The 8536-nt window shown below is 48.8% G+C and overlaps 1 long non-coding RNA gene across 1 annotated transcript; it reads right to left on the bottom strand.

Annotated features, from left to right (window-relative positions):
* Positions 1-568: 568 nt before the first annotated feature.
* On the bottom strand, positions 569-8287 carry LOC125719218 (uncharacterized). Its single transcript, XR_007385039.1, has 3 exons — positions 8081-8287; positions 7226-7340; positions 569-1188 (listed from the first exon to the last, which is right to left on the bottom strand). It is a non-coding gene; the product is annotated as an uncharacterized LOC125719218 (long non-coding RNA).
* Between the last annotated feature and the right edge of the window lie 249 nt (positions 8288-8536).

The following is an 8536-nucleotide window of genomic DNA, read 5'->3' as shown; positions in this document are numbered from 1 at the left end:
TCACCCAATCGCAGCAAGGCTTAATGGGGGAGAGAAGAAAATATGTCGCCATGTCCACCAATGACATTGTGCTCACCATACCCAGCAACCAATAAAAAGCTGCGACTTGCTTCCCCGTGAAGACAAAACAATGTCCCAGTTTCGTTCCTTAACATATGGCTATTTGCTCGGCGCGTGTTACCCCCCCACACGTCTTACAAAGGAGCCCCGCGGGACTCGTGAGGATCCTGAAATGACCGCAGCCACCACTCTGTTGATGTTGGGGGGAGATGGAGGTGGATAGTGGGGAGGGGGTGGCCTACTTACCCCCACGAGGGCCGAAGTGCAGGCATGGAGTTTCTGCCGCCTCGGCTCAATCATTCCTGTGGAAACGACACTTTGAGCCTAATCTATGCGAGAAATGTGTTAATTAATCTTGATGATGACAGTGTGGCTCCTCTTTCAGGAAAAGTCTGTATTGATTAATAACGGCATCCATTCTACAGAATGACTAATAGTGTTGGCTAGAAATTTGTAACAACATGATAAATTTGTTAATTGGGTTATTTATTTATTTGCCGCTGTCTGTTTGAAGCTCTGACACATGAGCTGTGTGACAGAGACACTTCTCAGGCGAGCTCGGGGGTCCTTCTGCAGAAGGTGGTCTTTGTTCTCCCATAATGCTTCTCTCTCAGGCAAATTCTTTTGTTTGCAAAAAGGTCTGTGCTGGATTTCTATAAAGCCAGCAGATGTGTTAGCTGTGCAGGGTCTGTGGCGCGGGATGGGTTGTCCTGCTGGATTATCGGCTTCTCCCGCGGGAGATTTGGCCTGTGTTTTCGCATGACTGTGCAGTTTTGTGGCTGCAGGACTCTGCAGGTGCGCTACACAGGGCTGCTTCAGGCCGTTCCTGCTGCGCTCCTCCCTCGGGTCACATGACGGGGGCCTGACACAGCGTGACGTCATCGCGCTGTTACCGCCCTGGTTTTTCAAGCTTTGAAACCAGATCGTGTAAAAGCGAAAGGGCCTGACGTGGACTGAGAGGAAGCCGGTCGAAGGGAAAATGGGGAAGAGAGAAGAGGAAAGACGCACGTAGACATGGGAATGACTCTCAGAGCGGATGTCCCCTTCATTGTCCATCTCCCGCCAAGCTCATGATGTATTCTCCCACAATGCAGTGCGCCCCCCACCTTTCCCAAGGCAAACGGCCCCCTATATAAAAGACATCTGGATCAGTGTGCATTTTAGATGGCAGACGAATCTCGCATGGAGTGGCAATATTGACAAATGGGCCTGAGCATGTGGGAACAAACGGACCAAATCGGGACGTGAGCTATGATGGGGTCCGGGGGGGGGGGCTTGGGGGCAGGTTCACAGATCGAGTTAATGCATGTAAAAAAATAAAAAATACCAACAGTGTCTTTATGGGAACATCATCAGCAGGGAGAAGCACATGATTTGTGCATCATGTCCAATATTTAAAGGAAGCTGAAACTGGCCGTTCTTCACGTTTGCTTTCGCCGTCTCCCCCGAGAGATTCCTGCTACGTGTCAGGATTGCCTGTTTCTTTCCAAAACATTTCCCCAGACTTATAACATTTTACCAATCCCTACTCCGTTTGCTTTAATTAAGGAGGAGGCATTAAGCCCCCCCCCCCCCCCACCTCGGAACATTCGGGCAAGAACGCGGCGACAAATTCCTCCCGTCGCTGAGGAGCCCGGAGATACGGGCTGGTGGTTATTCCAAAGGACCCGGCACGTCCCGCGGAAAACAGCATCCGGACCGCAAGCCTCTCATTGGCATGACGTCAGCTACGCTCTGGTGCCAAACTGCTGGTCGCAACTGGGCCCCATTAAGAATTGAGGAATTTTGACAGGAGCGTCTCTGCTGTAGTGATCCCAGACGGATAAGGGAGCATGCAGGAAGAACAGCGCATGCATTTATTTTGTCTGTCGTTCTTTATGGGGGAGAAAGAGCAGAAGTGCTGGGGCGTCGGAAAACACACCGGCTGGTATTGCCGTCCCACGCGCCTACGATCGGCGCACTGGGACAGCCGCCGCCTAGTACGCGCCGCGGCCGCGAGCTTTTCAGGGGGCGTCGTCTGCGCGCCGCATTACCACGCCGCATTACCGCGGAACACCGGAATGCGCATCCCTTCTGCGGCAACCAGCCGGGACCCATCTCCCAGGAATAGGCGACACTTTCCTGGAAGGACACCACCGGGGGCGCCAGGCATTCCGGGAAAACAAGCGGGAATCGGAGATCCTGTCCGCAGTGGAGCGGCCGCGTTCGGCCCTGGGGAGCCCCACGACCCTCCTGGGGGACTGGGGGACAGATGCCCACGATAAAAACCAGAACAGGTGCCCATGTGGCTACCAGTTTAAATATCAGAAGGCAGCGGCTTTCGTGTCCTCAGATAACATACTTAAGATGTTAATAGCTTTACTGAGCAAAGCAGAGTCCAGGTTCATAAAGGAGCCATGACTCTGAACTGCAGCAGTAAACAATCATATAAATAAAGAGAAATCAGGGAGATTTCTGCTCTGACTCTGACAGTAACAGGACAGAAGCCAGGGGCAGAAATGCTTAAGTGATGCTTTATCTGCGGTTTACAAACACAGGTACATCGGAATGCTTCGTTCTCACATCACACCTTGCTGTGAGACATAAACACACGTGTATATTTTATTATCATTTATATATATATATATATATATATATGATAAACACACACACACACACACACACACATATATATATATATATATATATATATATATATATATATATATAGGAAATGTCTTTCCAAAACATTTCCCCAGACTTTTAACATTGTATATATATAAAAGAGAGAGAGAGAGTGAGAGACACACACACACACACACACACACACACACACAGACACAGACACACACACACACACACACAGGAGAGAAGCTTGGGTTCTGACAGCATGGTCTGCAATTAATCTGCCACCCCCAGAGTAGACTGTAATATCTGAGGATTGGGGACAAAATATGAAAAGAAAGGGGGGAAAGGAAGTATTTATAAAAAGCACTTTTTGGGGTATTTCTCAAGAAAACGAAAGTATGGCTGTTCTCTCTGCTCTCAGCCTGAACATGCCTCCTGGTTTGCTGCCAGGGACAGAGACAAACACATATTCAGAGCCTGGGAAATGAGGGTTAGGCGAGACTAATTATCGCTAGACGCAGGTATGGGAATATTTTTCACCTGACTCTTTGTGCCCCATGGCAGAGTGCAATCATGTGCCCCCCCCTACAGTGAGAGACGTAAATCACACAAGTGACAATGAACAGGCAAATGTTAAGCAAATACCCCTAGGGGCTAAATTCCAGCCAGCCACTGCTCGCTGGGACGTATTTACATGCACAGCTGAGGACGTGTTCAGGGACGGACTGGCTGAACGTCTCAGTTTGAGTTACCATGCTTCCAAAACATCCACGGGAGGAAGGAAAGGGGGAGGCGGCAGCCATGATGAATGAGAGGCATCTGTAAATAAATTTAGTTCGTTGTCTGACCTGTTTATGACCAAAAATGTCTGCGGTGGGACTCGTAGAGGAATTAGATCCATTTACTCAGGTTTAACCTCCAACCACAGCCTTCGGGTGCCATGCTGTTTAAGACGTGTCTGTGTGTGTCTGTGTGTCTATGTGTGTGTGCGTGTGTGTCTGTGTGTGCGTGAGAAAGAGATATATACATTATATTGTGGGAACCAAGTGTCCCCAAAAAATGATAAAAACCTGTTATTTTTACATTGTGAGGACCATTTTCTTTGATTACCCACATTCAGTTTCATGAAAATCTGTAGCTGCTATCAAAACACTAAAAATGCCAAAAGTCTCATATTTAGTTTGGTTACTTATGGTTAAGGTCAGGGCTGGGTGGGGGTTAAGGTTAGGACTGGGTGGGGGTTAAGGGTGTCATGTTGGGATTAGAGTTTTCCCCATGGAAATGAATGGAGAGTCCCCATAAAGATATAATTACAAACCTGTGTGTGTGTGTGTGTGTGTGTGTGTGTGTGTGTGTGTGTGTGTGTGGAAGAGGGTCCAGTTTGAAGACTCCGAAAGACCCCTTCCCAGTTCTCCCTTCCGCTGCACTGGCGGTATCGGAGATCACTGGGCATCCATCACTTTGACCGTTGATCTCTGTGCATTATGCATATGAAACGTTGCCTGCTCAGGGATCTCGCCGCTGGGGGGGGGGGGGGGGGGGGGAATCGATGCTTATAAACATTTAATGTCATAATCGGCCATTGATTGCAGCACAAATCATCGACGCGCTCACTGTCACGCACACATATGCGGGACACACACAGCCCTCCACACCTGTTCACATTTCCTCCTCTGTGCTCACCTGCTGACACCCCCTGCTCACCCAAACCAAGCAGGAGGGCGGGGGGGCTGTTGTCTGAGCTAATAGTTTAAGTGGGTGCCTTTTCCCTCTTGGTTAATCCTCCAAAGACAGGCAGTGGGACATTAAGGAAAGCCCCCCACCACACACTGTGTCTGTGACAGGTAATTACACCCCCAGCCTGTTCTGACCATCCCCACGATCCCCCCTTAATCTCGAGCAGCGAGGCTTCCAAGGGGGACAGGGACGACCTCACGACGTCGGGGCTGGGAGGGGGGTGTTGGGACACAACAAAGTGAGCCAATTTATACAAGGTAGCCCGGCCTGAATTAGTGGGTAATGACTCAATTAGCTTTCATTTCTGTGCCGAGAAGATTTGGCCGCATAAATTAGGCCGTCATCATCGGGAAAGTGTCAGCGCTGCAGGACAGTTTATAAATACGACACGCAGGTCCTGTCACGGCCCCGGCAGCGTAATATAGCCGTCTTTGTATACTTTGTCGTTCAACGGAACAGACTCGTGCCATTCAGCGTCTGGCAGGGGACACGGGTACGCCCGGGGGAGTGCCGCCCGCAGCGGCTGTGAAAAGGTCAACTTGACACGGGCGCTGCCCATCGACCGGGAGGCTCTGTGTGCTTTGATAAAAATCAGATAAACTTAAGACCACTCATTGATCCCCGGCCTATTCAAATGTTGTCCGTGCATATCTTCATTGCATATGATTACCAAGACGGAGGCAAATGAAGACCTAGAGAGAGGGAGAGAGGAGGGGTAAAGGAGGAGAGAGAGGGGGAGGGAGAGATGAAGAGGGAGATATGGAGTGAAAATAGGAAGGAGAATTGAACCGATGACAAGCGGTAAGTCATGCTGCTAAAATGTTGAAACTATTGTTTTCCTTTTCCCTCTCTTTCTGGTAACACCCATTATATTTGTTTTCTTAGAATATATTTCATGCCAAGTGTTTTGGTGCCACTATTAAGCCCGTCGCCTTTGCAAGGCATGTAAACGGACATACGATTCATGCAAACTCGGGCGATTTGAATTTGTGAAGAGGGGAAAAATAATTAGAGGAAAGAAAACAGAGAGAAAAGGGGGGAGCAGGAGGGGAAGGCGAGGGACGGGTGGCAGAGGCTGCCATTGGGAGCAGGAAGAGGCTGAGAAACGCAAGGAGGTGCTGGGGGAGGGGGCTAAATGGGACCCAATCAGGGGGCTGCCCTCTGCTCCAGTGCTATCGGGACCCACGTCCCCCTTAGCACCATATCATCCCCCATCCCTGGAAAACAAGGACATGTGATTCCTCCCATCCAAGAGCGAGGCCTTGACGATAAAGGACAAGCGCTTGAGAGGTGGGCGTGGCCGACATCTGTTATCGGCTCGTCAGCCTGGGCCCGGTGGACAGGTCAGCCGCCGGCGCCTGTATGCCGCGGGAAGTGCAGTCTGGGTCGCAGGCCCGGCACCCTCTGACAGGAAACACCGCTGCTGATCTCCCAGTCTGCCCAACACGAGCAAGAGCACAACTGCTGAGTACAGGAAGTGGCTGTCACAGACAGGAAGTCTGAAACAGGCTGCTGCTGGCTAAGGGGAAACCAGCTGACTAGGAAACCTCTGGCCAGTTCAGGTCTCAGTGTGATGGGAGCCCTTCCACTAAACCTCACCTACAACATTATCAGAATCAAAACATTGCACCTCCTCCACCTTTCAAGAAGGGTGCAAAGCTGTGCGTTTATGAGTTTTGAAAGTGATGATCACCAGCTGTCTTTGACCCCTGGAGGTTTTTAAGAACAAAGGGAGGAAGTGGCACGTGGTCTAGCCACCCAAAACACCACCCCCCTCTTCAGCACCACCACTACCACCCCCAACCTCACCTTCCCGGGTGACACTCTGCCTCATGTCATCCAAGGGACAGACGCCATGTGACCAAGAGAGCCAAACGATGGCAGGACTGTGTCCCGGCAGCTGTGGATCCGGCCTAATGCAATTACACAACCATTAAACCGGAATTACAGCTACAGTGACTGCTCCCCCCAGCCCACCCCTTTCCTAATTAGCACTGCCTGCCAAACATACCATAGTCACTGCAGACCACCCCCCCCCACAAACATCTCCATTTCACCAGAATCTCAGACAAAGCTGCATCTTCTCCAGCACGCCCACCCTACTGTAGCTAATTACTGCTGAGTCTACTGCTACATTTTATTTCCGAGAATATAGATAGATAGATAGATAGATAGATAGATAGATAGATAGATAGATAGATAGATAGATAGATAGATAGATAGATAGATAGATAGATAGATACGGATGGACAGACAGACCATGTCTATTATTATTCTTTGGAACAATTTAGCTTGGTCTCTGAATAAGGTTTAGTCTCTGGTCCGCCATTCCTAGAAGACAATTCCCAACATGACCTGCTGTAAGACAGAACGCTTCTCTCAAATCTGCCAGCTTCGTGGCATTGAGTTAATCCTCTGCTGCCTACTGGTGGCCAACGTAAAAAACTGCAGGTGAATCAATTTAAGCACCTTTTTTTTGGCTCTCTCGCAAACACCCGATATGCCTTTTCAGTTTCTAATCTCATTTCAGCAATCTTGTATTCGGATATAACAAATGTTTATTAAAACATAACAGAATTACCAGATAACCACATAAACATTGTGTGCGGCATAATTACTGTCTTAATTTGCGCGAGTCCCTCGGGCGGTGATGACTGCTTAATGCAATGCGGTCGCCGTTACTCATGTTTTCCGGAACGGCTCCTTCTTCCATATCTAACATGGTCCTGCGATTTAAGTATTGGTTAATTTTCCCAAAAGAAAATGTATTTCTATGTGTGTGTGTTAATGGACACGTGTGCGCGCATTAGTGTGCATGTACCTTGTGGAGACCGTCTTCTTTTCCTTTTCCGGGGGGAGGGGGAGGAAAACCCGGAGAGTAATGCATGACACATTACCCGTTATGCCTCCTGTCGGCTGTGTACTGTAATGTCACTCTGCCAAAACAGAGCACAGCAGTGAATCCTCTCCCTTTTGGCTTTCTCTGCTTTAAACGTACCACCCTTCAGACTGGTTTAAAGGCACAAGGGCTGTCAGACAGACCAAGGACAGCGTCCTCGACGTTTCAGCGGCGGCAGGCTTCCGGATCCATTCTATAAATCCCTAAGTCACTGCGGCATTTAATGAATATCGGCACGCAAATCATTCCCAACAGTGTTTGCTGTGTTTCTACTACAGACATCTTAATGTACATTCATTTTATGCCACTTTAAATTGATCATAACTAGATCTAGGCCTGCTGCATAAATATTCTTTCTGACGAAAGAGTCAGTCATATTGATGTCAGAATGCACTTAGAGACACAGACAGACACTCAGACAGACAGACAGACAGACAGAGAGTACCTCAGGGGTCACTCATAGAGTACAAATATGTGAAAACCCAGGTGTCGAGCATCAGACCTAGACGCTAAAGTGGTGTATTCTTCGCTTTCAGGAGGAAAGAAGCCCAAACAATAGCTTGCAGACCCCTGTCCTTCATTATACACTGCCTTTATCGACATTACAGTTTAAACACGCTGCAATTCAGCGCCCCGCTGACATTACTCTAAACTCAACACCGTGCAATTTTCGCCACGCTGAAGATCCGGCGCGGTGCAACTGAAACCTGCTGCTGTTTTTGACACCGTGCAGGTTAGACGTGTATTTGGATAAACCTGCTGGCTTTCGATGCGTACCTGTTCCAACATGTTGCAGTTTCTCAGGATTGACCCTCGTTGCTGCTTCGTTTGTTTCCCAGCTTCGTAGCGTTTGCTGATCGATCCACGGGCTCCGTCGTTTACCGTTTACTCTGACCCCACAGTAATAAAATCCACATGTGGTCTTAGGGAATTGCGAGGGAATTCGCCAATTATCCGTGTGCCTATGTGTGCGTGCATACGAATGCGTGCGTGAGCGTATGTGAGAGATTTAGGATTTTGATATTACACCTAATAGCCTGCAGATTAGTGAAAACGAGAAGGTGGCTGCTTTGTGGTTGTTTGAAGCGCGTCTTTGCTGTGCAGGAACTTGTTTGTCTGTCTGGGTCTACGCAATAAATATTTTTTGTGAAAGATAAAATGAAGAGCTGCCATTTCATCAGCACAATGATAACAACTGTAACAATTGCAAATGGTACTCTGGACAGATATATC

The sequence above is a fragment of the Brienomyrus brachyistius genome, chromosome 23, assembly GCF_023856365.1.
Source record: "Brienomyrus brachyistius isolate T26 chromosome 23, BBRACH_0.4, whole genome shotgun sequence".
NCBI lineage: Eukaryota > Metazoa > Chordata > Actinopteri > Osteoglossiformes > Mormyridae > Brienomyrus > Brienomyrus brachyistius.
The sequence above is the reverse complement of the archived record's forward strand: the minus strand, read 5'-3'. Positions and strand labels throughout refer to the sequence as shown.